The 27905-nt window shown below is 44.0% G+C and overlaps 1 pseudogene; it reads right to left on the bottom strand.

Moving 5' to 3' along the window:
• Positions 1 to 17: 17 nt before the first annotated feature.
• On the bottom strand, positions 18 to 27905 carry LOC100750688 (annotated as a pseudogene).

Genomic DNA, 27905 nt, shown 5'->3' with positions numbered 1-27905 from the left:
CGTGACGGACCTCACTTTCACCCTCCTCTCCCTTCTCCATCACCGTCCGGCCTGGCGCCAGCGACCAGCAAGGCCTCTCCTGGATCCCGGAAGCCGAGTTCACGGGAGGGCAGACCACGCCGAGCCTTTAGCATCCCTGTCAGTCCTAGGGGCAGCTCCTGAGCCGATGTAACCCGGGTCGCCACGACCTGTAGGAAGGACTTGGCTCTCTGCCCGTGGACTCCCTGGCTTCAAAAGAAGCCATCTACACTCAGGCGTTTAAAAGTGTTCACGTACCGTGTTCTAGCGTAGAGAGGTTAAACAAATTAACGAATTGTGTGTTTGTAAAACTTTATGTCCTGCCTCCATCGGGGGCTGTAAAGTAGCCAGAGCGCGCTGGAAGCACTGTACAGATAGGACAGCTGACTTTTAAGGCGACACTAAACCTCGTGAGTTGCATGCCACGTATTTGTGGCCCTAAATCTCTTTCGGTGTAATTACTAGGTTAAATCCTCTTGGCGTGCTTGGCAGTTTGTGCAAACCAAGTTAAAGAGGAAAGCTGCCAAACCCGAGAGGGGTTTGGAGGAACAGAAGGATGAAACTTGTGAGAAAACATTATCCAGAAACAGGATTGGAGAACCATCCAGTGTTATTTAAAATAAACAATCACCACAGGCCGTGAGTAAGTGAGGTTTATTAGACAAATCCTTCCCCTCCATAAATACATTGTCTCAACTCCTAAAAGGACCGTAAGTCCCAGTTGACCCTCCCACCCACAGCCCCAAGCTACCTTCCTTTTTCCTGCAAAAACAGTTTGTCCTCAGCCAGTTTCTCCCATTCACATCATCTTCATCTCTTTGTTCCTTCACCTCTCTAATTCTTTGCCAAATAACTTTAAACGTTTCTTTGTAAAAGAACTGATTATTTAACCCATGAAGATAAATTCAAAAGGTACAGACAGAGCTGTGTGTACAGACTGTGCCTGTTCAGCTAGTTGCTCCTCTCCCTGTGTCGGTTTTAAAATGAAAAACGTGAAGCCTCGCTGGGGAGGTAAAGGGCTTGAGTACAACTTAGAAACTGGCTCTGGGGCGGCAGAGACAGAATCCTGGAGGCTTCCTGGAGTCTAGCCCCCACTAGGTCCCAGTCAGAAACCTTGTCTCAGAAACAATGTGAGGCCCACCCAAGTGGACGGTTCAGTGAGTAAACTGAACTGATTGCCGTGCTAGCATGAGTACCAAACTTCAAATCCCAGCACCATTGACACAGACAGCAATGCAGCCGAGTAATACCAGCCCCTGGGGAGCCGAGAAAGCCAGAAGCTTACTTGAGGTCAACCTCTGGCCTCCACAAGTGAGTGCACAGGCAAGGTCAGCATATGTGACACACGCGTGAATACTAACACACACACCTAAAGAATGATCACACACAGTTTTTAGTGGTTTGTTTTTTTTATTTTTCAAAACAGGGTTTCTCTTGCCTCTGCCTCCCAAGTGCTGGGACTAAAGGGTGCACCACCACCACGCCACAATTTTTTTTTTTAATGTGATGCCTAATCACCTTCACCTTGAGTGTGGCCCAAACTTCAGGAAACTTCCAATGAATAAAATGTGGTATATAACCTACATGCCTTTTCAAGTCTTGATTGCCCCCCCCTTCCCTCAACAACCACATCTCTTATGTTCTGGCTCTGTCTATTCATTTGCCAGTACTTAATCTTCCAATACAAACTTCATATCAATTTTGCTGCTTTTTTTTTCTTCTTCGTGTTTCTGGTATTTCTCCGAGGATTTTCCTATGTGGATCTCAAGATCACCTTGGTAAGAGAAAAGAAAGAAAAAGTGAAAGGAAAAAAGTAAAGGGGGAAGGAAGGAAGGGGAAAAGAGGAATATTTAAGAAATAAATATTTAATGCTAATAGTGACAGTGACTTTTTGTTTGATTGCTAAATATGTGCCAAGTGTGTTTTCTAGTCACACACGCCCCACACCCCAAACCTTCCAGGGTAAGTCTGGCAATTCCTTGTGAGCTCCAGCTGTGGAATTGCAGCCTGGGGAGCCACACCTGTGACTGTCTGAGCTCTAGAATCCTGGAATTGGCTCTTAGAGTTAATGCCTATTTGTTACCCTTGTTTCCCCAAATGAGTTTTGCTTTATTTTGTTCCCAGGCTGGCCTGGAAAGTCTCTGTGTAGCCCAAGCCAGCCTCAAACTCACACTCCTCCTGCCTTGGGCTCCCCAGAGCTAGCATTACAGACACACTGCACCTGACTTCTCAAATGGATTGTTGGAAAAAAGGTTACATAACTTCTCAGAAGCTGAACCATGCTTCCAGTCCTTGCTCCTGACCCTGGGCCTCTCCTTCCTATAGTTACACTCCCCAACAAAGCGGTGCCAGGAGAGCTTTCGTTTCATGATTGCTTTCTAGGGAATCCAGACTGAGATGCCCATCTCACTGGAGAAAAGAGAGCTCCTAGGAAATTAAGGAATCTGAACTACATAGCACATCTGGCAAATTGCAAGCAAGGACTTTTTCTTTTCTTCCCTTTTATTCAGTCATCAAACGAGTACTTATACTTGTTTTCTGTAGGCAGTCATTGTGCCAAGCAGCAGGTTTATGTAGTGGGCCAGGAGATACATAGTCACACTTTTCATGAAAGCTGAGGAGTCATGGGTACCAACAAGTCAAAGTTGGCCTGGGGGTATAATTCACTGATAGAGAGCTTTTTCTTTTTCTTTTTGAGAACTTTTTCTTGCTAAAGAGTGATTTATGAATTTTATGTATATAGGTCTTTCATCTACATATATCTGCATACCAGAAGAGGGCATCAGATCTCAGGAGACTACACTTATAGGCAGCTGTGAGCAGCCAGGTGGGTGCTGGGAATTGAACTCAGGACCTCTGGAAGAGCAGCCAGTGCTCTTACTCAATGAGACAACACTCAAGTCCATGGTACAATACCTGCATGTCAGGGACCTGGGTTTGAGCCCAACAATGAAGAAAAAGAAAAGGAAACACACTACAGAGATACCACTTCACAACCACCCATGTTGGCTTTAAAAAAAAATTATAATGACAAACATTGTCAAGGATGTAAGAAAATGTAAACCTTCATATAGTATTTACAGGGATTCAAAAGATGGAGGTACTTAGGAACATTCTGTTAGTTTCTCATAGCATTAAACAGAATTTCCACATGATCCAACTCTTCCACTTCTAGGTAAATACCCAGATGAACAAAAACCTTGTTTACAGAACAGCAAACATAACGTGTTCACAACAGAACTGTTTGTAACAACAAACAGTGAAAACTATGTTCATTAACTGACGGATGGGTAAATAACGTGTAGTGTATCTATACCACATAATATTGTTAGCTATAAAAAAGAATAAAGTACTGGAACATGCTATGTCATGGATAACCCTTGAAAACATGCTGTCACAATGACATATTGTGGGACTCTACTTATGTGAACTATCCTAAGTAAGTACATCTGTACAAATAGGTAATAAATAAATGTTTGCCTAGCATTGGCAAAATAGGCAGCAACGTCTCATGAGTATGGGTTTCTTTTATGGGTAGTTTTTTTTTAAAAAAAAAAAAAAAGTCCTAAAATTGATCATGGTGACATACTTGAATATGTTAAAACACTGAATTATACTTCTCAGGGGTAAATTTTACAGTATGTCAATAGACAGGTAGGTAGGTAGGTATACTTTTGGAATGTGTTTTTCCTTGTTGTTGTTTGGGGTCTTTGAAAATATTTTTATTTATTCTCTGACAACTTCATACATGTATACAATGTGCCTTGACTGTATTCACCCCCAATTCATCCTTCCTACTTCCCCCATTTCCCTGACGTGCCCCCCACCCTCTCCCCTTTTCAAAAACAATCTACTGAGTCCAATCAATGCTGCACACATGCATATGGCGGTGGAGCCATCCACAGGAACTCAGCAATCCACCTGTAGCCACGCCCACCAAAATGACTCCTCTTCCTCCAGAAGCTATTGCCAGTAACAACTCATAAGTCTCACTGGCACTGCTGCCCACTTCACAAGCACCTTCTCTGGCCAAGGTTGAAAGCAGCTTTAGTCTATGGATATAAATGTAAATCGACAGAGCCCAGCTCCAGAAGAGTTCAGGTCCCAAAGAGGAGGTGTGAGGTCAGCGAAGGGAGGGAGGAGACTGACTATCTGAGGGTGAATCGGAATGGCTGCCACTTTGGGGGGGGGGCTACACCTTTTATACTCTATAAGTGTACCATATTTTGGCTGCAAGCAAGATGAAAGCAGGCTCAATGATTCAGGGATGAAAGAGGCCATTAACTTTATTGGAGCATTTTTCCTGACTCAAAAGCAACAAGTTTGGCAAGGATCTAAATGACTATTGTTCTCCAAGGTTCAGTTATTCCACCAGCCCCCTCTCACATTAATGGAAGTGCAGCAAGTTCCACAAGAATGGCTACCTTAGCAAGCAGGAATTTTCCTCAAGCCCCTGAGGGAATGGAGGCTCTTGTCCAAATGCCTGACCTTTGAAAAAGGGCTTCCTCTGGGGACCAAATGCTCTACTATAATTTTTGTTTTTCTAGACAGGGTTTCTCTGTGTAGCCATGGCTGTGCTGGAACTCACTCTACAGACCAGGCTGACCTTGAACTCAGAGACCTGCCTGCCTCTGCCTTCCAAGTACTGGGATTAAAGGCATGTGTCACCACCACCCAGCTACAATTGTTGTTTAAAGAATAACACACACCAGCCACTCAGTGGTGTCACACACCTTTAATCCCAGCACTTGGGAGGCAGAGAAAGGTGGATCAGAGAGTTCGAGGCCAGCCTGATCTCCAGAGCTAGTTCCAGAACAGCTAGGGCTGTTACACAAAGAAACCCTGTCTCAACAAAACAAAACAACAACAACAACAAAAGAATAACACACACCATGTTTGGTAGTTAGCCTGTAGGAGTATCCAGTAAGAAACACAGTTTAAAACTGAGGTGTCTGGGTAAGGCAGCAACTCTTCAGGGAATCACACATAGTTCCCATTTAAGGATTTACCTTGCATTGAGAATATTGTACCTGGAGTGTAGTGCAATGTTTACTCTTTTGGCTTTTCCAGGGACCCACCACCCAGCACCCAAATAAAGCACACACGGAGGCTTATTCTTTCTTACAAATGCCCCTACCTTATCTTGGCTTGTTTCTAGCCAGTTTTTCTTATCTTTAAATTAACCCATCTACCTTTTCCCTCTGGGCTTTTATCTGTCTTCTTATATTTTGCTTTCCTTCTTCCTCTGTGTCTGGCTGGGTGGCTGGGTGGCTGGGTGGCTGGGTGGCTGGGTGGCTGGGTGGCTGGGTGGCTGGGTGGCTGGGTGGCTGGGGCTGGGTGGCTGGGTGGCTGGCCCCCGATGTACTCCTCTCTTGTTGCTCTTCCCTTCTTCCTCATTTCTCCTTCTATTTATCCTCTGTGCCTGCCAGCCTTGTTTATCCTTGCTCCTGCGTTGCTATTGGCCGTTCAGCTCTTTATTAGGACCACCAGGTGGTTTAGACAGGCACAGTAACACAGCTTCACAAAGTTAAACAAATGCAGCATAAACAAAAGTCATACACCTTAAAATAATATTCTACACTGGAGAGCACATGCAAAGGACTTACATAAAGTACACTATACATGTGGACTCGTTAGCAAGCACTTTGTCCTCTTTTATTTATTACCCTTTCTTGGTCTTTACTACTCATAAAAGAAGTATGTTAAATCCATATTTATTACACTCTCCCTCCAATTACATTAAGTTTGGTAACGTGTAGGCAAAATAGCAGGAAATGAGAACTGTTATACATTTCAGGTAGAAATATAAAGCGCTGCTCTAGAAGTCCCTCTTCTCTGACTTCACATCCTGGATTTATTTGCCTTTGTGTAAAATGGCATATAAATGTGGCTGATGCCATGTCACTGTTTGAGGAAGTAAAAGGCTGGAAATAATCATCATAGAAGCTTCCTCCTGTGGCAGATGGGAACAAATACAGAGACCCACAGCCAGACGTTATGCAGAGAGTGAGAGAGAGACCTTGGAACACACAGTTCTAAATGAGACAGCTCCATCAAATCCCTCCCTTCAGAGCTCAGGGAACCCCATGGAAGAGGAGGAAAAAGAGTGTAAGAGCCACAAAAAAAAAAAAAAAAAAAAAAAGTATAAGAGCCAGAGGGGATGGAGGACACCAGGAGAACAAGGCCCTCTGAGTCAATACGTGCAAATCTCATAGGAACTCAGAGATTGAAGCAGCAAGCACAGGATTGGCACGGCTCTGCCCCAGGTCGTCTGCACGTATATTATCGCTTTCAATCTAGGGTTTTGATGGTACGCTTGAGCGTGTGAAGGAGTGGGTCTCTGAATTTTGTGCCTTCTCTTGGGCTCTTTTTCTTTTATTGGGTTGTCTTATCCAACTTTGATGTGATGGTCTTTGTTTTATCTTATTATATTTTATTTTGTTATGTTTTGTTGTTATCTCTTAGAAGCCTGTTCTTTTCTAAAGAAAGACAGAAAGGGAGTGGATCCGGATAGGAGGGAAGGTGGGGGGAGGGGCCCGGAAGGAGTAGAGGAAGAGGAAACTGTTACCAGGATACACTGTATGAGAAAAGAATCTATTTTTAATAAAAGGGGGAAAAAAGAAAATACCAAGTCACAAAAAAGAGCAACAATCAAACAGCTCAGTATCTCACGCTGTTGCATAAGGCATCCGGTTGTACATTTAACTATCAGGCTAAACATCCTTGAAAAATTCCTTAGGCTATCAAGGAGAAGGTACGATTGAAGAATTAAAGCTGCAACTATCTTTAATAAATGTAACCAATACCAAACAAGAATAGAAATACTAATGATATACTACATAATATACATTAATATGGCCTTGTAATTGTAGCCTACACAAAGTGAGGGTTTTTTTTTTTTAACTAATTATCATGGTTAATCTTGGTTGTCAACTTAACTGGACCTGGAATCAGCTGAAAGGTAGAGAGATCACAGGGCACACCTGTAAAGGTTATCTGAAGGGGGACATGTCCCCTCAATGTAGACAATGCCTTCTGTGGCAGACCAGCTAAAAGGAGGTCTAAGAAGCTTAGTTTTTTACCTGCTTTTCTTCATTTTCACTGGCAAGTTAATCTACCCTATTGCTGTTGTTGCTGCTGCTACTTATGTTTCACTCTTTCACTGATTCCAGAACTCAGCTTCTTTGGACTTCCAGCATCAACTAAAGATCAATGGCTCTCCAGGAATCCTCCAAGCCTTTGGTGCCAGACTGACATCCAGCCTCAAGGAACAAGCAGCTACTGGATTCTTGGCCTTTTAGGTGTGAGATGGCCATCTTTGGAAGACCCTAATTGTATCATGTAAGCCAATCTAATAAACACTCTTGTAATTTACATTCACTCTATAGGTTCTGTCCCTCTATAGAACCGTAACTAAGACACCACCTGAAAGATATTTATTAGGACTCAGGATGCATCATAAAGGGAAACAGCAAACGGACTCCAAGTTATAAAGGCCCATGCAAATCAGCAATATTCAGTTTTGGACCTCGGACAAGATTAGCACAAGAGACCTAAGTTTCAAAAGTATGGTTAAGGTAAAAAACACATGAATCATAAAAGAGGATATAAACCTAATTGTTTTTCTAGTTTTAACTTTGTAAAATTTTTTTCCTGTTGGATAACTACATCCAAACACAGCTGATAAGTGGATGTGCAAAACCCAGTGTGAAGCCTCATAGATTGAGAATGGCTGTCCTAACTGTATGTAAGTTTGTTGAGATGTATAGACTTTGGATCTGGCTAACCTTGCTAGATGATGTTTTTTTTGTGTTTTTTGTTTTGTTTGTTTGCTTTTGCAAAAACTGTGTAGTAAACTTTCAGTTAAAAAGAAAAGGCTGGAAAGAACCCAAGATGTTCATCAGTAGAATGGAGGGTTAAATAAACTGCAGAAACACCTGCTTGGTGGAAACCCATGAACTGTGAAGATGAATGAGGAAGCTCCTGTGTGCTAATATGGAACAGTTCCTAGCATATGTGCATACAGAAAATGACAAAGAACACAACTGTTTGTGGTGTGTGGTATTTCCCATAAAATGGAGGGTGGGGGACATGGACATGACATGGCCGGACACACACTCATATTACCTTGGTTTATGTGTGCTGTATTTTTCTGTTTTTGGCAGGGTCTGAATGAATAGCCCTGGTCCGGCCTGGAACTGGTTGTATAGACCAGACTGGCCTTGAACCCAAATGCTGGGATTAAAGACATGTGTCACTTTGTTCAGTGATACATGCCTTTAAAAATTCTATGAATGGGGCTGGAGAGGGGGCTCAGAGGTTAGGAGCACTGGCTGCTCATCCAGAGGTCCTGAGTTCAGTTCCCAGCAACCACATGGTGGCTCACAACCATCTATAATGAGATCTGGTGCCCTCTTCTGCTGTGTAGGCATATATGCAAGTAGAACACTGTATACATAATAGATAAATATTTTTTTAAATTCTATAAATGTAGGAAGCCCTGAACAGATGAAATTCTGAGTGAATGTGTGTTGTCGAGATGGGCAACAGGGGTCTCAAGGACCCTGATGCCTTAGACCCTGGGAAACATCGCTATCAACTGCCACTATTGATAGCATGTGCAGAAAATGTTCATAGTAGCTTTCCTTCCCACCCTCTCACTCCCCATCCAGTGGTTTTAAGGCCTGAAGATGACTACTCCCAAAAAAGACTGCTCCCCAACAGAAACTACCCCTATTGAGCTTAACCAACCTGCCTCCTCATTCAGTTGTGTATAAACACTGCCTCCTTCCTTGCTTGCCCCCATTCCTCGTTCAGCTGTACATGATATTCTCAACTCTGTTCAACTGAATATAATAAACACTCTGGGCTTGTAGAAAGTAGCACAAATTCTAATTGGTCTTAATAATATAAATCCAGAGTCAGATATAGGGGTAAATGCTGAAAGATCAAAGAAGCAGCGAGCTAATAGTTCTTACCTCTACAGAATCCTCAGACCAAAGAGGCGATCCTGTCCCTATGAACTCTCAGACTGAATGCTCTGGGTATTATAGTCCTCTCTCTGCCCAGCCATATCACTCCTGTCTCTACCTCCCTACTGCTGGGATCAAAGATAGGAGCTCTGTTTCTCTTTGAGACTGGATCAAGCTAGCGCAGCCCAGGGTGGCCTTAAACTCACAGAGATCTATCTGCCTCTACCTCCCAAGTGCTGGGATCCAAGGTGTGTGCCACCACAGCCTGGCCTCCATGGCTAACCAGTGGCTTAGCTCAGCACTCTGATCTTCAGGCAAGCTTTATTTGTCAGATCACAAACAAAAGTCACCATAGTAAAGTGCTGAGGTCTCTCCGTCAGAGAAACCAGTCCACCAGATTGCAGCTTTTCTGTGTTTGTTTATTCTTCATTCCCTCAACTCTCCAGTCACGTCCATCCCTGGAGTCATGCTGGACAAGGCATAGAAAGACACAGAAGAAACAAACAGGGGTCACAGGGTATGGGGTAGGCACAGGGATGTAGATTAACACTGGGGCCATATGTTATTTGTTCTGTGGAACAGATTTTTTAAAGTCTATACAGGTGTGTGTTTGTATTTGTATTCACTCTTATGTTTGCCTTTTGAAATGTCAGCTCTATTGAGACATAATCCATATACCACATAGTTCATCTAAATGGCACAGTGGCTTTCAGTGTATTCACAAAATTGTAAAGCATCATGCAAACAATTTAGAATATTCTCATCATTCCACCTTCTCCAAAAGTGCATGTATACTAGCAGACATTTCCCCTTCCCCCACCCACCCGGCACCCCCAACTCTACTTTCTGCCTCTGTGGATCTGCCTGTTGGATGAGGTGTTGGCTCTTGCTTTCTCTTCCTGTACAAATTAATCCACGTGTTCATTTACAGCTACTTCTGCTTACTTTGCAGCAATCCAAACATCTCCAACTGTCACCCTACTTTATTTAGCTTCACTTCTATAAATGTTCTATGGCAGTAACAAATGACATCTGCCAACTTCCCCCATGGCCACTGTCCTTAGCTGACGTGGGATTTCTCACTAGTTTTCTGCTGTTTCCTCTCCCGCTCTCTGGCTCTCCTGATGCTTCGCTCTTCAGGGTACAATCCTAAGCCTATGGGTCTCTCTCTCTCTCTCTCTCTCTCTCTCTCTCTCTCTCTCTCTCTCTCTCTCTCTCTCTCTGTGGGCGAGCGTGCCTATATGTGTGCATACTATGATGCATGTGTGCAAGTCAGAGGACAACCTTGGAGAGTCAGTCTCTCCTTCCATCGTAGGTTCCAGAGATCTAATTCAGGTTGTCAGGTCAAACTGGCCACTGCTTTTCCCCCACTGAGTCATCCCACCAGCCCTCTGGTTGTTTCTAGTGCATCCATAAAATGCAAACATTACACACTGTGTATAACGTATAGCTTCCAGAATGCATTTGTTAGGGAATAATGACAAGGACTAGATACTTTCTAATGTTTTTTAGTTGGACATTGGCTAGATTTGCAGATTCAAAACCTTTGAAGGCAGAGAGACAACTGGATTTGTCTGTATTCAATTTGAAACTTACTAACCAAGCCTGTCTGTGCTACTTCAAAAAACCAGTGTGACCAAGAGGTGGTTTATATGCTTAGAATCTTTCGCTCCCTTATGCCCTTCCCAAATCAAAAGGTGATGTCAATTTCTCCATTTCTTAAGCCAGAGCAGGCCCTGAGATGGCCTCAAGCCACGAGGTTTAATGAAAATTAGCTACACAACTTCTGGGGTTAGACTATCAAAATGTGCGGGTCTGCTTTGTTGTCTTGGGATGCTGACTCTAGGACGGCAGGAAGCAAGTTGTGAATAAACACAGTGCCCTGTGGGAAGCTCCTGTAGACAGGGACCGAGGTCCGTGGACCATAACCCTAAATGAGCTCTCAAGTAATTGGCCCACCATGTACATGAAGTATCTTGAAAATTAAGCCTTTAGCCTTTGGTTGAGTCATCCCTGCTGATGCCCTGTGACGCACATATGACCACTGAGTCATGAGAAATAGAGAGCTGGAATATTTACCAGGAATAAGTCATTGGTGCTAGAAATACAGCTCTGTGAAGGAGTGCTTGCCTATGTGCACAAGGCTAAGGGTTTGATCCCCAGGGATGCACAAATAAGGTAAAATACATAGAGTATTTGAGTAATTGAGTCAAGAAGAGGAGGAGGAAAAGGAGGAAGAAGAGAGGTTCAACCATCTCCAGAGCAGGATCTGACACTACAGTTATACTCCATTTAACCACAGGACAGTTCTGAGAAAAAAATGTCTGTTTGAAACAGGGTTAGTTGGGTCTGGTGTGGCCCAGGCTGGCCTTAAACTCTCAGTGTAGCTGAGGATGCCCTTAAAATCCTGATCCTCCAGCCTCTACCTACAAAGGGCTGGGATTACACCACCATTCTCAGCAGAGAACTGTGTCTTAAGTGATTTCATCTCTGTGCAACCATCACAGTGTGTACTCCTGTAATGTAAGACAGCTAAGACATCATTAGGAAATATATTCTTAGGGGATAATCTGTAAAGTCATCTGTGGGCCATGCTCACTGAGTAATTAATGCTTTACATTGCTTCATTCTCTGGAAGCTAATCCATGTCGCTAACAGAGAATTGTTATTAATTGCCTATAGGGTTCATAATTTCCCCTACCAGCTTTCAAGTAACTTAGCAAGAGTGGACTCTGTAACTCATTTTGTAGGCTGGGAGCTTTAGGAAAAAGCCTGGTCCCACCAGAGGACACCAGGGCCAGAAGCCATCAGGCTGAGAGAAATAACTGGATGAACACTATTCACTCAAGTTGTAGTTGTCATAGGCTGGGGAGATGGCTCCATCAGTAAAGTGCTTGCTGCACAGGTCTTGGCACTGGGTTCAGTACCCAGAACCCATATAAAAACCTGGGCAAGCCAGGTGGTGGTGGCGCACGCCTTTAATCCCAGCACTCGGGAGGCAGAGGCAGGCAGATCTCTGAGTTTGATGCCAGCCTGGTCTACAGAGCAAGTTCCAGGACAGCCAGAGATACATAGAGAATCCCTGTCTCGAGAAACTCTGTCTCAAAACACCCCCCCAAAAAAAAACAAAAACAAAAATGTGGCCACAATGACATAGCACTTGTAATCCCAATACTGGGGAGGCTGAGAGAGGCAGATTTCTGAGGTTCACTGACCAACCAGCCCAGTGTAATTGGCCACCCCTAGGACCTAGTGAGAGATCCTACCTCAAAAAAACAAAGTGAGGACTGGTGAGAGGAATCAGTGGATAAGGCACTTGCTGTGGAAGCATGAGGACCTGAGTTCAGATCCCCAGAATCCACATAAAACTCAGAGCTCCTGCTGGGAGGTGGGAGGTAGAGACTAAGAATCTCCTGGCTTGGAGGCCAGCTGGCCTGGCTTCCAAAAGAGTGAGTTATCTCAACTGATCGTTCAGTCAGTTACAGATTGAACAAAGCGTGGAACAAGAGACCCAGTCTCAAGCAAGGTAGAAAGCAGGGACCCACATCTTAAGTTGTTCTCCAACCTCTAACATGTATGCCATAGCATGTACATACCTGTATTCATAGAGGCACACATGTACACACATAGCGGTGAAAGAGAGGAAAGAAGCAAGTAGGAAGGAAGGGAGAGAGGGAAGGAGGAAAAGAAGGAGGGAGGGAGGGAGGGAGGGAGGAAGGGAGGGAGGGACAAAGGGTTGACAGTTCCTAAGGATGATACCTGGGGTTGACCTCTGAAGGAAGGAAGAGAGGGAGGGAAGGAGGGAGGGGAGGGAGGGAGGAGGGAGGAGGGAAGGGAGGGAGGGAGGGAGGAAGGGAGGGAGGGAGGGAGGGGACAAAGGGTTGACAGTTCCTAAGGAATGATACCTGGGGTTGACCTCTGACCTCTGCATGCACCTCAGTACCAACACACACACACACACACACACATCCCACACCGAAGTGCTCATAAATCAGGGTCTGAAGAGATGTCTCAGCAGTTAACAGCATTGTTTGATCTTCCAGAAGACCCAGCTTTAATTGACCCACAAGGCAGCCCATAACCACCTATAATTCCAGTCCTAGGTGATCTGATGCCTTCCTGTGGCTTCTGTGGGTATTTAGGCATGCATGTGATGCATAGACATGCAGGCAAAACACTCATACAGTTAAAATAAAATAATTTACAAAAAGAAATTAAAGATGACACTCTTAACATGACAATGTATTACTCACGAACAACTACGTTTTCTTTTTAAACTTTCTTTAAATTACATGTACTATGTTTGTGTGTGTGTGTGTGTGTGTGTGTGTGTGTATGTGTTGTACATGTGAGTTTGTGGTGTGTGTGTGTGTGTGTGTGTGTGTGTGTGTGTGTGTGTGTGTGCGTGTGTGTGTGGTACTGAAGTAAACACACATGCACACATGTGCATGATGTTATGTCTCAAACCTGGGACAAATGGCTGAGGTACACATCAAAATGGACCTGGCCATCAGGCTCTCCCAACACCCCTCAGTCCCTACCTGTTAGACAGTATGGCTGGCACACCCCACCGGCTACCCTAAACTTCTCCAGCCTAGGGGCTGGGCCGCCCTTCCCCAGCCGTCCTTTCCTATATAATCCAGCCATTTTGGTTGCCCTGCTCTTTGTCTACCCTTTCCTCTCTTGGCTCTCCCCTCCCTCCTCTCCTCATGTTGGCCAGCTTAGGGTCATGTTCACTCTGGACTCTCCTAGATGTCCCTGCCTGTGGCTACACTCTCCCTTTTATCTACAATAAACCCTCTTCTCCACCATACCCAGGAACAGTCATATCCTTCAATTTTTATTTCTTTTTTTCATTCATATACCACAAGTCCAGTGTGGAAGTCAGAGGATGACTTGTGGGAAGCTGGCGTTCTCTTCTGCCATGAGAGTCCCAGGGACTGAACTTAAGTCGTCAGGCATTCCAGCAGGCACCTTCATCCTCTGAGTCATCTCATCCCCTTCACCTTCACAACCTAAAACAGTTCTTCAGCATTTCTCTCTTTCACTGCATTGGCATTTAAAGAATCTGAGTCAGTTATTTTAAGAAAGGTTCCCCTACCTGCTCCAGCCCAGTGGTTCCTCAGGCCTTGATTGAGGTTCGTGGTTCCCTGGGAGGAGATAAGCACAGTGGTGAGTACATAACCACTTCTTCAGACATCTTAGCTGGAGGTGCCCCGTCAGTCAACCCCTGGGGGTTGAATTTAGCTGGGCACCTGATCCACATGTTATCTGGTTTCTCCACTAAATAACTATAATTTTCTCCTTGAAAATGGCAAAGTTGTCTCCTGAGAGACACTTCAGGACTGAGGAATTATCTTGTCCCTTAGCAGACATTATCTAGATATCTCTAGATTTAGAGATCACTGCTTCTTGCCCAAACTTTTTTTTTACTGTGAAGACTACAAAACAGTATTTCAACCTATTCCTCCCTCCACTTCTTCTGCATGTCCTCCCCTCTCACCTCTGTTTATCAATTCCCCTATGAGTATGAATGAATGGGTTTCATGGGGGAGCATATGTGCATAGCTATTCGGGTCAACATGTGTGTGGGTGCACATGTGTGTCAGGTGTGCATACACGCATGAACATGCATGTGAAGATCAGAAGTCGATATTGGGTATCTTCCTCTATTTCCTATGCTTCACACATTGATGCAGGTTCTCTCTTTTGAAGCCAGAGTTCGCCAATCCAGTTAGCCAGATTGTTTGGAAATTCCGCCTCCTTCTGAGTGATGGAATTACACACAGGCTGGAATTTACCTGTGTTCTGGCAATCTGACCTTTGGCCCTCACAGTTGCATGGCAGGTAGGTCTTTTTCAAATTAAGCCATCGTCTTGGCTGTTAGCCTAGGCTAGTCTCAAACTTGCTACGCAGTGGAGGATGACCCTCAACTCCTGACTCTCCTTTCTCTGCTTTCTGAGTGCTAGGATATTATAGGCATGCACCCCCACGCCCTGCTGTACACTGTCCTTGTGTAGAGGTGGACTTTAGTTTTGGATTTAGTTTTAAGATAACCCATGGGAATTCTAGCATTTCCCAAGAGCACTTGTGATTTCCTGTTTATTCATATCTTTTTGTGTCTAAAGGATTTTATTTTGCAATTTGCTTAACTATACAGTTCTTGAGGGTAGAGCTCATTATTTATTTCTTTTTGGTTCTCCTATAAGGCATAGTTCTTAGACACCAAAGGTGCTTAAACTACTAGCTAACTGAATGAATGGAGGGTTGTTTGGGGTTCTTGCCTCACCCTCTCTCAAAAACAACCCACCTGCTCTGCCTCCAACAGAGCTTCTATTCTTTTTTTTTTTAATGTGCATATATGAGTGTGTAGTGTGTGTGTGTGTGTGTGTGTGTGTGTGTGTGTGTGTGTGGTGTACCCTTGTACACAGAGGCCAGAGGAGGAACACCCTGCATCCTGCTTTCATTCCCACAAGACAGGGCTTCCCACTGAACCTGGAGCTAGGCCAGCTTCCAGCCAATGCCAGAGATCCTCTGCCTCTGCCCCCCACAGCACTAGTTACAGGGTCAGGTAGCTACACCTGGCTTTTTACAAGGGGTTTGGGATTTTAACTTGGATTCTCATGCTTGCACAAACTCTTACCTGCTGAACTGTCTCCACAGGCCTTCTGTATTTGAAGACTTAGGTGGACATGGAGAGTGAAAGTAAGGATCAAAATTCTTTATCAAAGTATGCAGAATAATTCTTAGGGAAAATAAAATAACCAGAATCTGAAGTCAGATTTAAATAGTTCCTTTTTATTAATATGGTGGTTTGAATGAGAATGGCCCCCATAGGCTCCAATATTTGAATATTTTGTCCCCAGTGAGTGGAACTGTTTGGAGATGATTAGTAGATATGGCCTTGTTGGAGAAGGTGTGTCACTGGAGTGGGTTTCAAACGCCTAAGTCAGGCCCAGGCTGTCTTCCTTGGCCTGCAGCTTGAGGATCAGATGTGAGCTCCCAGCTACTTCTCCAGCACCATGTACCGGCCTCCGCCATGGTCCCCGCCATATGATGATCATGGACTAACTCCCTGAAACTGTAAGCAAGCCCCCAATTAAATGCTTCCCTCTGTAAGTTGCCTTGGTCATGATGTCTCTGTACATCAACAGAACAGTAACAAAAGACACTTAGCATCCATTTGTCCTCCAGCTTTGCGTTTCTGTCATGATTGCCGATGTTAGTTCGGTGGTGAGGAGAGGTCAGTGCAGCAGAGGCCAGCCACTACCTGTGAAGTCAGAGACACTGATGACACTTCCAGTCATTGTTCACTACCACAGCCTTGCAGAAATCTATCTGTGATGTATACAGGTGTGACCTAGAGAAGACAATCTCATCAGAGGTGTGTGAGTAGGTCCACATGTATACAGGTGTGAGTGCATGTGTGTGTATGTGTGTGTGTATGTTTGTGTGTGTGTGTGTGTGTGTGTGTGTGTGTGTGTGTGTGTGCACGCGCGCACGTGCATGGAAACCAGAGGTCAACCTCTGGTGTTGTCTCTCAGGAGCCATCCTCCTTGTATTTTGAAATAGGCTCTCTCATTAGCTTGGATCTCTGCAGGTAGGCAGGCTGGCTGGCCAATGAGAACCAGGGCTCCATCTGTCTCTGTGCTGAACTGGGATTATAAATGTTACCACACCCAACTCCCAAGGAGGTGCTAGGGAGGGAGTGAACTTGGGTCCTCAGGCTTTCTTTACATGGCAAGCACTTTACCTTGCTCCCCAGCTCCTCATCTGAATTGTAGCCTCTGACTTCATGGAATTTTTATGGCATGATTTATGGCTTTTCTACCACATTTTGGCTTGGATGATTAAGTAAAGCTTGCTGGTTTATTATATAAAATACAAACTTAGCTGTGCAAAAACATACGCTTGCCGTATATAATTGGACTTAATGGCTATCTAAAGCTATCCCTCTGCCTTTGTCTGAAAACATAATCCCTATTTTGGGGCAGAACTGCCAATTTACTTGATTTAGTTGATTTTTTTTTCCCACTTCTCAGAGTTGCTGTAGAGCGAGACAGGCTCAAGTCCTACAAAGGGATAGCCTGGAGGCAGGAGAGCTGGGAGGAGTTCCTGTAATTTTATACCTCCATATGCATTTGAAATGTAAATTAGAAAGGAATATACTTTAGGGGAAGACAACTTGCCTCGCTTGTGTAAAACTCTGGGTTGAATATTCAACACTTCAAAAAGTAAACAGACAAACAGGAAACAATTAAACATAAGCTGGACTTTTCTTCAAACTGGCGGCAGGCTTTGGTGTCCAGTCTATCGCCTCCGGATTCTTCACTGTTGTCAACTCAGATATGGGCCTTAGGTAACTCTCTTGGCGGCCCTATGGGACAGCTGCATACAACCCACTTGATTAGGACTGCTGATCTCGAAGATAATGAGAAGGTTCTGAGGGTAAAGACCCCACCCCCACCCCTGCTGCCAAGCTTGACCTCTGGCTTCCACACAGACACTCCGGTGCATTCATATCCTCCTCCCCATAATACAATAAATAAATTAAAATATAATTTAAAAAGAAAAAAAAGATTGTTCCCATGGTGGTAGATATATGCAACAAGACTTTTTCTGTCCCTCCAGCCAGCTCCCAACTAACAACAGAGAGTTATTATTAATGAAAGCTCGGCCTTAGCTTACGCTTGTTCCACTAGCTCTTATAACTTAAATTAACCCATTTATATTAATCTGTATTTTGCCTTGTGGGTTTTTACCTTATCTCTTTACTGTCCATTCTGCTTTCTCTAAGTCTCTTACTTCTCCTGAGCACCTAGATTCCTCCTTCTCCTTCTCTCTCCATCTGGAAGTCCTGCCTATACCTCCCGCCTAGCTATTGACCATTCAGCTCTTTATTAAACCAATCCCAGCAATATATCTTCACACAGTGTACAAATAGCCCACAATAGATGTGTGTTAACCCCAGCTTACTTGGCAAGCTACAGTACAAGGGTGAGTAAGGTTGAGGCTAGCTTAGGCATAAACTTAGCAAGATCCTATTTCAAAATAAAAACGTTTTAACAGGTTGAGGGTGATCTCTGTAAAATCACGCTTACTCAACATAATCAAGGTCCTGGCTTGATCCTAGTATTTCAACCAACCAATCAAAATTATTCCCTAAAAGACACATCACAAACTCACATAGTGGAATCCCCCCAAATCTGCCAGGGCAGGGCTACAGTGTTCAGCTACTAGAGAGAGACCTCAAGACCAAACTGATAACATTTTGTCAGCAAGGCCCCATCTTTGCCTTTGAAGCTCTACTTCACAGAGCTCTTCAGATGCCATAACCTTCTTTCTCTACTCCTCCAGGGTACTATGAGGGTGTACAGAAGAAACGGTTGCTTTCTTCCTCTCAAGGCCCACCTCACAACCTGTTCTATCACCTCACGCCCTTGGGCCACAAAGAGAAACTGAGATAAGTGTGGGGTATCCACCAGAGAAGACTGCTCAGAGTCTTTATCAGCCAGCTGGAACCCAGTGTTGCACTGAGCCTTTCTCATGGTGAGCCTGTAAGTGCAAAAGCCATGTCCTGGTTTGACATACTTCAGTTAACAAGAACAGTCAGCCAGAAGCAGAACTATAGAAGCCAAAAAGCAAGGTTAGTACATTTTGGGACTTTCCCGGAACTATGTCTTTTGATGGATTAGGTCTTTGTTTTTCTTTTGGCTGGTGGTACTGTTTATGTGCTAAGTTTTATGGCCTGAATAGAACTTCCATCCTGGAGTCAGTTGTGCTAAGGTATGGGGACCTATTACAACAATGACCCTCTAGTGTCAGATTCCTCAAATCAGCTCTTTAAATTGTAAAGCATGAGGTCCTAACATTCCTCTGTTCACTCTTGGAACTCTGGGAACAGAGGGAGTAAAGGCCAGACCCTGCTTTTGCTCCCTGCAGACTCGTGTTCTCAGTGGACAGATCTTTTCTTCCTCTTCTCTTATCATCCCTTCCCTTGCCTTTTCTATTTTCTGAGACAGGATCTGAGATCCTGACTGTGTACTAGACTGTGTACTAGCCAACAATGATTTTTTTTTTTGGTTGTTTGTTTTTTTTGTTTTGTTTTGTTTTTGTTTTTTTGCTTTTCAAGACAGGGTTTCTCTGTGTAGCTCTGGAGCCTATCCTGGCACTCGCTTTGGAGACCAGGCTGGCCTCGAACTCACAGAGATCCACCTGCCTCTGCCTTCCGAGTGCTGGGATTAAAAACGTGTTCCACCAACGCCCGGCTCCAACAATGATTTTGACTCTCTGGTCCTTCTGCCTCCACCGCCAGAGTTCTGGGATTACAATCACATGCCACAATACCCAGTTTATGTGGTGCCAGGACCCCATGCATGCTAAGCAAGCATTCTATGAAATACACTACACCCTCCAGACTGAGGAATTTTAATCAAGACTAGTGATAGGGAAAGGGGCCATGATGCCTTCAGAACCATCTCTGGACATTTACAATGGCCTTCCTGATAGCATAGAGAAAAAGCTAATTGCAGGAGTGAAATTAACACATTTGTTAAGTGTTTGAAGTACTGACAACCACATTTTCTCCAACAGATGAAACAGGGTCTATGTCCTATGTACATGATCTGTATCCTTGTAAAAGGCTGGGTCTGTCTTCTTAGCATCAGTTACAGGGATCAATGGCCTTGGTGGTCATTGAGGACAGACCCCTACTGCACATAGTTGGCTTTGTAAGAAATAAAATCTGATGCTGGAGCAATGGCTCAGTGATTAAGAGCACTGGCTACCCTTCCAGAGGACTCTGGTTCAATTCCCAGCACCCACCTGGCAGTTCACACCTATCTGTAACTCCAGTTCCAGACATATGTTCAGACAAAACACCAATGCACATAAAATAAATCATTTTTTAAAAAAAGACAGAAAGAAGCTAAGCGTTGGTGGCACACGCCTTTAATCCCAGCACTCAAGAGACAGAGGCAGGTGGATCTCTGTGAGTTCGAGACCAGCCTGGTCTACAAGAGCTAGTTCCAGGACAGCCTCCAAAGCCACAGAGAAACCCTGTCTCAAAAAAAAAAAAAAAAAAAAAAAAAAAAAACCAACAACAACAACAAAAAAAAACAAACCTAGAGGTTTAGGGCAAAAGTTATTACAGCCAAGCTTGTCTAACAACCTGAAGATACAATATGATCATGTGCCTAATAAGCTTTAAAATAAACAGGATGTAACACAGAGATGAACCCATTATGCTGCTGGTGTTTTGTCAGCGTGACACAAGCTAGAGTCATCTAGCAGGAGGAAGCTTCAACTAAGAAAATGCCCCCACCAGAATGGCCTGCAGGTAAGCCTGTGGAGCATTTTCTTGACTAGTGACTTATATGGGTGGCCCAGCCCATTTTGGGCAGTGCTGTCCCTGAGCTGGTGTAAGAAAGCAGGATGAACCAGTCAAGAGGAACAAGGCAGGAGAAACATTCTTGCACAGCTTCTGCTGAAGTTCCTGCCTCCGGGTTCCTGCTTTGAGTTCCTTTCTGGACTTCCCTTAGGGATGGAGTGTGACCCCAGAGTTAATAGCTGAAATAAACCCTTTCCTCCCAAGCTGCTTCTGGTCATGGTGTTTTATTACAGCAATGGAACTCCTGACCATGATACCCAGTCTTTGTTTAAAAGGAGATGTGTGAGGCTGCACCCGCAACTCCCCCCCCCTTTTACCCAGCTGATGAGGAAATCAAGGAGGGGACCTGAGTTGGGGTTTTAAAACTGTCCTCTGCCCTCAGCCAGCAGGCCTGCCATTCTGGGCTGGCACCTGGCTTCATAAAGATATAAAAGCAGCTGCCCTGTTCTCACTACTTTCAGTCCCTAGTGCTCTTGTTTAGGAAGTGAGACCTCTCTTACTGGAGGGTGAATGTCTTCGTTTCCCATTGTACATTCTCAGGTTGGCTTTTATTGTGTGACACTGTTCCTGGGGAGACATGAGCAAACATGCACTCATCCCAGATAGGGAATCAATAACCGATGAAAATATGGGTACCACTGAAGTCCAGTTTGGGTAAATCAATAAAGCGTTGCTGGGATTTCTTACAGGAATACAGGTGAGAGGTTACTTCTAGGACTCAAAGACAGCCATATCACCAAAGTCCCACCTGAGCGTAAGTGACAGTTCACTAAAACTGTAAACTTGGAGCACACTGTCCAGTCACAGGCAGCTCAACAGACTGAAGAACACCCTTTTCAGGTAGTTCAGTTGGTCTGGGCCTCTTCCACACAGCTCAGCTCTCAGCAGGCCTTACTACTTATATATGCTTGGAGAAGGAGGAGCCTAGTGTATCTGGCTAGTTTCAGGGACTTTCTGAAACTACTGAGTTGTTTACTTCCTGAGCTCAAGGAGCTTCCCTACAGCATGGGATGTTTCACTTCCCAGTAAACATCCTGTTGTATTTTACTGAGCTGCACTCCAAGATGGGATTTTTAATTTTGGAAGAAAATGATATATGGTAGCTTTATTCTTCTAAAGACTTTGGAACAGAGAGTAGTGTGTGCATTCATATGCATGTGCATATTTGTGTGTTCACATGCAAATGACATCCATATTCCTTAACACTATCTACCTTGGCTCCTTTGGGCCTCTCATTGGCCTGAGACCACAGGCTGGAGCTGAGAAGCCCAGTGATCCTCTTGTCTCTGCTTGCCCAGTGGTAGGATTATAGATGTCCACCATGCCTGGCTTTTTTAAAATGTATATATATATATATATATATAGATAGATAGATAGATAGATATAGATATAGATATAGATATAGATATAGATATATAGATATAGATATAGATAGATATAGATAGTATGTCTGTACACCATGTGCATACCTGGTGCCTGAGGTGCACAGAAGAGAGTATCAGATCCCCTGGAATGTGAGCCATTATGTGGGTTCTGGGAACCAAACATGGGTCCTCTGAAAAAGCAATCTGTGCTCAATCACTGAGCCCTCTCTCCAGCCCCTTGGCTTTAAATGTTTGTCTTAATTGCATTTATCTGTGTGTCTATTTATTGAGGGTGTGTGTTGTATGCTTTTGTGTCACAGCATTAGTGTGGAAGTCAGACAGCTTTCAGAAGATACTTTTCTCCTTATGCTGGGGGTCTTAGGGACCAGACTCAGATTGGCAGGCTTGTGCTAACCACATTTGTTTATCCTGGGAGCCCTCTTGCTGGTTGCCTCCTTCCTTCCTTCCTTCCTTCCTTCCTTCCTTCCTTCCTTCCTTCCTTCCTTCCTCTTCCCACCTTCCCCCTCCCCATCTCTCTTAATGAGGGACTAGAACTCATGTCCTCCTGCTTGCTCAGAAGCACTTTCACCCACTGGGCTCTTTCCCCAGCCCAGACAGCACTCTGTGTTTGTTCGAAGTATATCCATGGCTGGTTTTGTCTCCCACGTGTTGGGATTACAGGTGTGCTTCCCATAACCCAGTCCATTCCAATTAACTCATAAGGGATCTGACAACCATGTTCCTTTGTTTTTACCATAAAGCATCCAGCTAGATAGCAATTTTGTGCTCTTTTGAGCAGTTTAGGGTACCATGTCTCCATGCAGGACAAGAGAGATGACTCAGATCCATTCTTTTGACCACTAATCAAAGTCCTGCAGGTTCAGAACTGTTTTTACAAGCTGTTGATCACGAAGGAGGGAAAGCCCCAGTGACCTGCTGATATCTGATTAGCTACCTAATACTGTTAGCTAGAAACAGGCACAGCCTGGGCCACTCTCAAACCTTACTCTGGTGTCTCAGATCTGGAAGCAGGTAAAAGTGAATCTTTGTTAGTCCCAGAACTGACAACTACAGGGTAAATGTCTTCCAGTGCCACACTTCCTTTACCTGAACCAGCAAAGACCAAGGAAACACAGTAGATGAACCAAGAAAGCCTGAAGATGAAGACCCCTGAGATGAAGGAGCATAGGCAGCACTTGCATGTTTCCAGTAACTGCTGGGGAGCTGCTGCTTTCAATAGAGTTCCTGGTTCAGAGCAGATATTCATGGTGACTTCCTCCTTTGGGAAATGCATTATTGAGCTGGCTTTCTGTCTCTTGCAGTCAAAGAGGTAGAGGGAAATATAAGTAATCCCTGAGTTCACTGTAGAAAAAGAGCAGATTCAAAACTGTATGAAGAGGTTCCTAGGGGACTGGAGAGATGGTTCAGTGGTTGAGAGCACTAGCTGCTCTCCCAGAGGACCCAGATTCCATCCTGAACACTCCCATGAAGGCTCATAACCAACTGTAACTCCAGTTCCAAAGCACCCAATTTCCTCTTCTGGTCTTTGACAAGTATTGCACAAATCATACATGCAGGCAAAACACCCATACACAGAAAGTAATAAACAACAACAACAACAGCAACAAAAAGAAAAAGTTGTTGAAAGCTAGCCAGGACTACCTTTGCTTTCTGGTAACATCTCAACGTTTTGGAATATTTTTCCTTCTGCTTTCCTATAGATATATATACATTAAATCATGATTTTTGTCTGGTGTGATTAAAAAAAAACATGCCTTTATCACTTACAGATTATACTGTAGGCATTTCTCTTTCTTTCTTCCTTCCTTCCTTTTTCTCTTTCTTTCTTTCTGAGACATCGAGAACGATGGTTTATTGTTACAATTGGCCACAACAGAACTAGCCCAAAATGCTATAGGTCCAGGGCAGAGGGCTAGTGGGACTGTTTTGGTTTTAATGAAGGCAGTCAGTTCTCTGAGGTGGTCTCTGTGAGCAGAAGGTGATGTTCCAGGTCCACTGAGACAGTAAGTAGCACACAATCCAACAACTTGTACCAGCATCCCGGCCTTCAGCATCCCGGCCTTCTGCCCCCTCAGCCTTCATGGGTGGACAAGCTGGTTTACTTGGTCCTGTGCCTCATCTTTCTTCTCTTGCACTTCAGCCTGCACATTTGCTTCTTCCTCCACTTCTCTCTCATGGCACAGGAGTTTAAGGTAAGATGATGCTAAAGCCGAGAGCACCATAAGCATTTCTATGTCAATACCCTTCAAAATGTAACCATTGCCCATTATAATTAATGTCTTTGATATGGATCCAGATATGTGGGTAAGAGTGCAAGGAAAGATTCCACTTGACTCTTTCCATTTCTTTTTTTGTTTTGTTTTGTTTTTGTTTTCCGAGACAGGGTTTCTCTGTGGCTTTGGAGGCTGTCCTGGAACTAGCTCTTGTAGACCAGGCTGGTCTCGAACTCACAGAGATCCATCTGCCTCTGTCTCTTGAGTGCTGGGATTAAAGGCGTGAGCCACCAATGCCCGGCTCTCGACTCTTTCCATTTCTAAGAGTAAGATCTGTGATGTAATTAATAGGAAAGAAGAAAGTTGGTCAACAGGAGATCTCTGTCAACATTGATCTCTGTCAAATGGGAGAGGAAAAGGCCTGGTATAATACAGTTTCCTTGGAAAATGTATCACTGATTAAAAAAAAAAAAAAAGGCCAGTGTTTTCTTTCTTCTTCACCATTGGCCCAAACAGAGGGAAGTGGTTCTAGAAAGAAAATGCATTTGCTAAGCACCCCTGTAACAGGTACTGGATTGTACACCTTACACAGAAGTCTCCTTCAAAAGTACTCAAATATTTATCTCTAATACTTACTTAGAAAATGAGTATTTCGAAGTCCCTTATTGATACTGTAAGAGAAAAGACACCAAGTATGAGCCTAGGTAGAGTATTACAGTAGATGAAACTAGCATTATATTAATATAAAAGCTATGGTGAAGTGTCCAGGAAGGCCCCAGGCTGTCTGAATTGCCTTTCCTGGAGGCCCCACTCTACACCTCTCGATTGGCAGGTGAGTAACATATAGATAGCTGCTGTCCTGGGAGCCTTTCTCAAGGCATTGCTTTCACTTTGTGAAGGCAGAAAGAGCTAGTGATGAAGGTCCCAAAAGGGAACTCACATCTTTATCCTAAGGTAATCAGAGGACCCTGTAGAATGTTTTGTGAGCTGTTAAGCTGCTAAACTCTCTCTCTCTGCTCTGGTTGCTTCCTTGGAACTGTATCTTTTCATAATCCCTAATGATCATCTATAATCATTTGTCCTTATACCCACAGATAATTGAAGTCATCACCCTTCAACAAGGAAGCTTCTCTCTGCAACAGATGGAGACCGTTATAGAAAACCACAGCCAATCAAAATGCAGAGTTGTTGAGCCCAGTCCCAGTGGATACATTTACAAAACACTCCTGCACCTAAGATTCAGTATTGCAGGATATTTGTTTATACTGTGTGAGGATGTGTCTATGTTTTGCCTCACCTGCCTAAGGCACCAGATTGGTTTAATAAAGAGCTAAATGGCAGGAGAGAATAGGCGGGACTTCCGGGCAGAGAAAGGAACTCAGGGTTAGAATCTGGTGCGGGAGGAGATGACAGTGAGATATGGAGGGAGTTTGACATACAGAATGGATGAGAGGTGAAAAGCCACATGGCAAAATGTACATTAATAGGAACAGGTTAATTTAAGTTGTAAGAGTCAGTTGGGAATAAGCCTAAGCTAAAGGCCAAGCTTTACATAATTAATAATGTCTCATTCTCCAGATTTTAAGCATTTAGGGCCATCCTCCAGCTTCTAACCAGAATAGCAGTCAATCATCTCTTTAAGTCCAGCAAACTTGCAAGCAATGTGAGCCATGTAACAATCCAGGACCGGGCCATTACCAGCACTAATTTGCCCTGGATGGTTCAGGATAATCACCTGAGCAGTGAAGCCAGTGGCTTCCACTATGGGTCACATAGCTGTCACCAGCAACATTGCCACATCTAACAAGTTTGACAAACATAGTATTTACATTGGCGCCCAGAATGTCCCCCCAAAAGAGCTTTACTCACAGCCTCGTGGTACATTTCTGCAGATTATACCTCAGTTGCCAGCACTGACTGGAACAAAGGTAACCACCATGGCTAGGTTGGAGAACTTCAGTCTCCACTCTGCACTAATACCACCAATTTTACAGACACCTTGAAGGGTCAGCCACGGAGGTTTGTTGGTTGCATGAGTTGGTGGCAAAATAAAGACCAAAGCTCCCAGCAATGTGATTCCACTAGCATCCACTTCTTTACAGGTGACTTGTCATGCCTTGAACCAAGACATATTATCATTTGGCTCCAGCATGTTGTCACCATTCCATCCAGAAACTAGCACACATGGTACTGTGTCAGGGTTGTAGCCAACTCTCTTAAGGTAGGTCCTGATCTCCTTAACAGCATCCTCCCATCTCTTCTGTCTGTAGGGTGGCTCAATGGAATCTGGTATGGATCACATGCCGACCACTGCTGCTTGACAAAGTTCTATCATTTCAACATTGCCAATCACAGCTCTTTGCCACCTTTTTACTTTCATTTTTTAATGACTCTCATGGTGTAATGGGAGGTTCCTTGTGCCTTTTCCTTTGGGACATTTTGTGTGAGTTTTGGTGAAGAATGAGAATATATACAATGGAAGTCTCTAAACAAATCTTTGGAAAAAAATCCCCGCCACTATGGAACTATATTATAGCCTGATAATTCTTCCTACTCCCTACACAGGACTTCCCATTGTGTACCTGCCTGATTACAGCAATAATAGAGAAGTTAAAGATTTACTAATTGGGCATACCTGGTCCCAGGGATAAAGAACACATGATAGAGAGACACAATGGGCCCCGACCCAGAGCCTGAGGCCATTAAATGCATGAGTTCAGTTAATAAATATAGAATAGTCCCCACTATTCATGGTGTACTGGATGATAATGGGAAGATCTGGTCTGCCCCACAGGGAGTAGATTCTGTTGAGAAGTTAGACTGGCTTGATCCCCTTCTGCCATACAAAGGAGCATACACTGAAGGAATCGGAATGGTATGGTATAATGAAAAAAAGAGTAAGGTATCAAGACCGTCCCTTTTGGGAGCTTATGAGGGAAGCAAGCCCATATTATAAGACTAAGGCACAAAGGAATGAAATTAGGACATAGCTCGATGCTTGCTGTGCTGCATAGCACAAACACTACATCATTCCCTTGAAGAATGGAAATTGCTCTTATGGGTTTGTTTTTCAGGACTCAATGTCCAACACCTCCTGACCACAAGGGCTGAGTCCATGTAGGAGGAAATGTAGTAGGGCACCTGGTAGGGCTACTGAACCTCAGAGGACAATAGGCAATTAGATTCTCATTAAACTTCTTTTTTTTTTTTTTTTGCTTCAAGAAAAATGCTATAATGACAATCATGATCACTTGCATTCTGGCATCATTAAGTCTGCTTTCCATTCTGTTTATAGTTAACCATGATGCAATTATACAATATATAAGGTGTAGCCTATTTTCAATAAATGGGCAGCCAGTCTCAGATCATGTTAGTCTCCTTCTGTCTCAGACTTTACACCTGCTCTTTGGGTAAAGAACCCGATGGAGCTTGACTCCAGCAGGAATCCATTTTGCTTGCACCAACAATTAGCTGTTTGATGCCCAGCATGTAAACCAGAAGAGCATACTCAAGGATCTGCTCACTCTTGAATACACTGGCTTCCAACTCACTAACACCAGCTACAACAGTCAGGACCGCACAACCAACTTGATTTGTGTCTGTAATAATGTTTTTGATAAAATCTCTGTATCCTGGAGCATCAATGATAGTGACATAATGTTTGCTGGTCTCCGATTTCCATAGGGAGGTGTCAATAGTGATACCATGCTCATGCTCAGCTTTCAGTTTGTCCAAGGCTAAGGTGTACTTGAAGGAGCCTTTTCCCATCACAGAAGCCTCCTTTTCAAATTGCACAATGGTTCATTTGTCAACCCATCATGACACTGTAGACTAGATGGCCAGCAGTGGTAGACTTGCCTGAGTAATCAATGTTGATCCATGTCTTTTCCTTTCCAGTTTTGGTTTGAGTTAGCAATCGTGGTGATTT

This window comes from Cricetulus griseus, chromosome 2, assembly GCF_003668045.3.
Source record: "Cricetulus griseus strain 17A/GY chromosome 2, alternate assembly CriGri-PICRH-1.0, whole genome shotgun sequence".
Lineage (NCBI taxonomy): Eukaryota > Metazoa > Chordata > Mammalia > Rodentia > Cricetidae > Cricetulus > Cricetulus griseus.
This window is presented reverse-complemented; position numbering and strand designations above follow the sequence as displayed.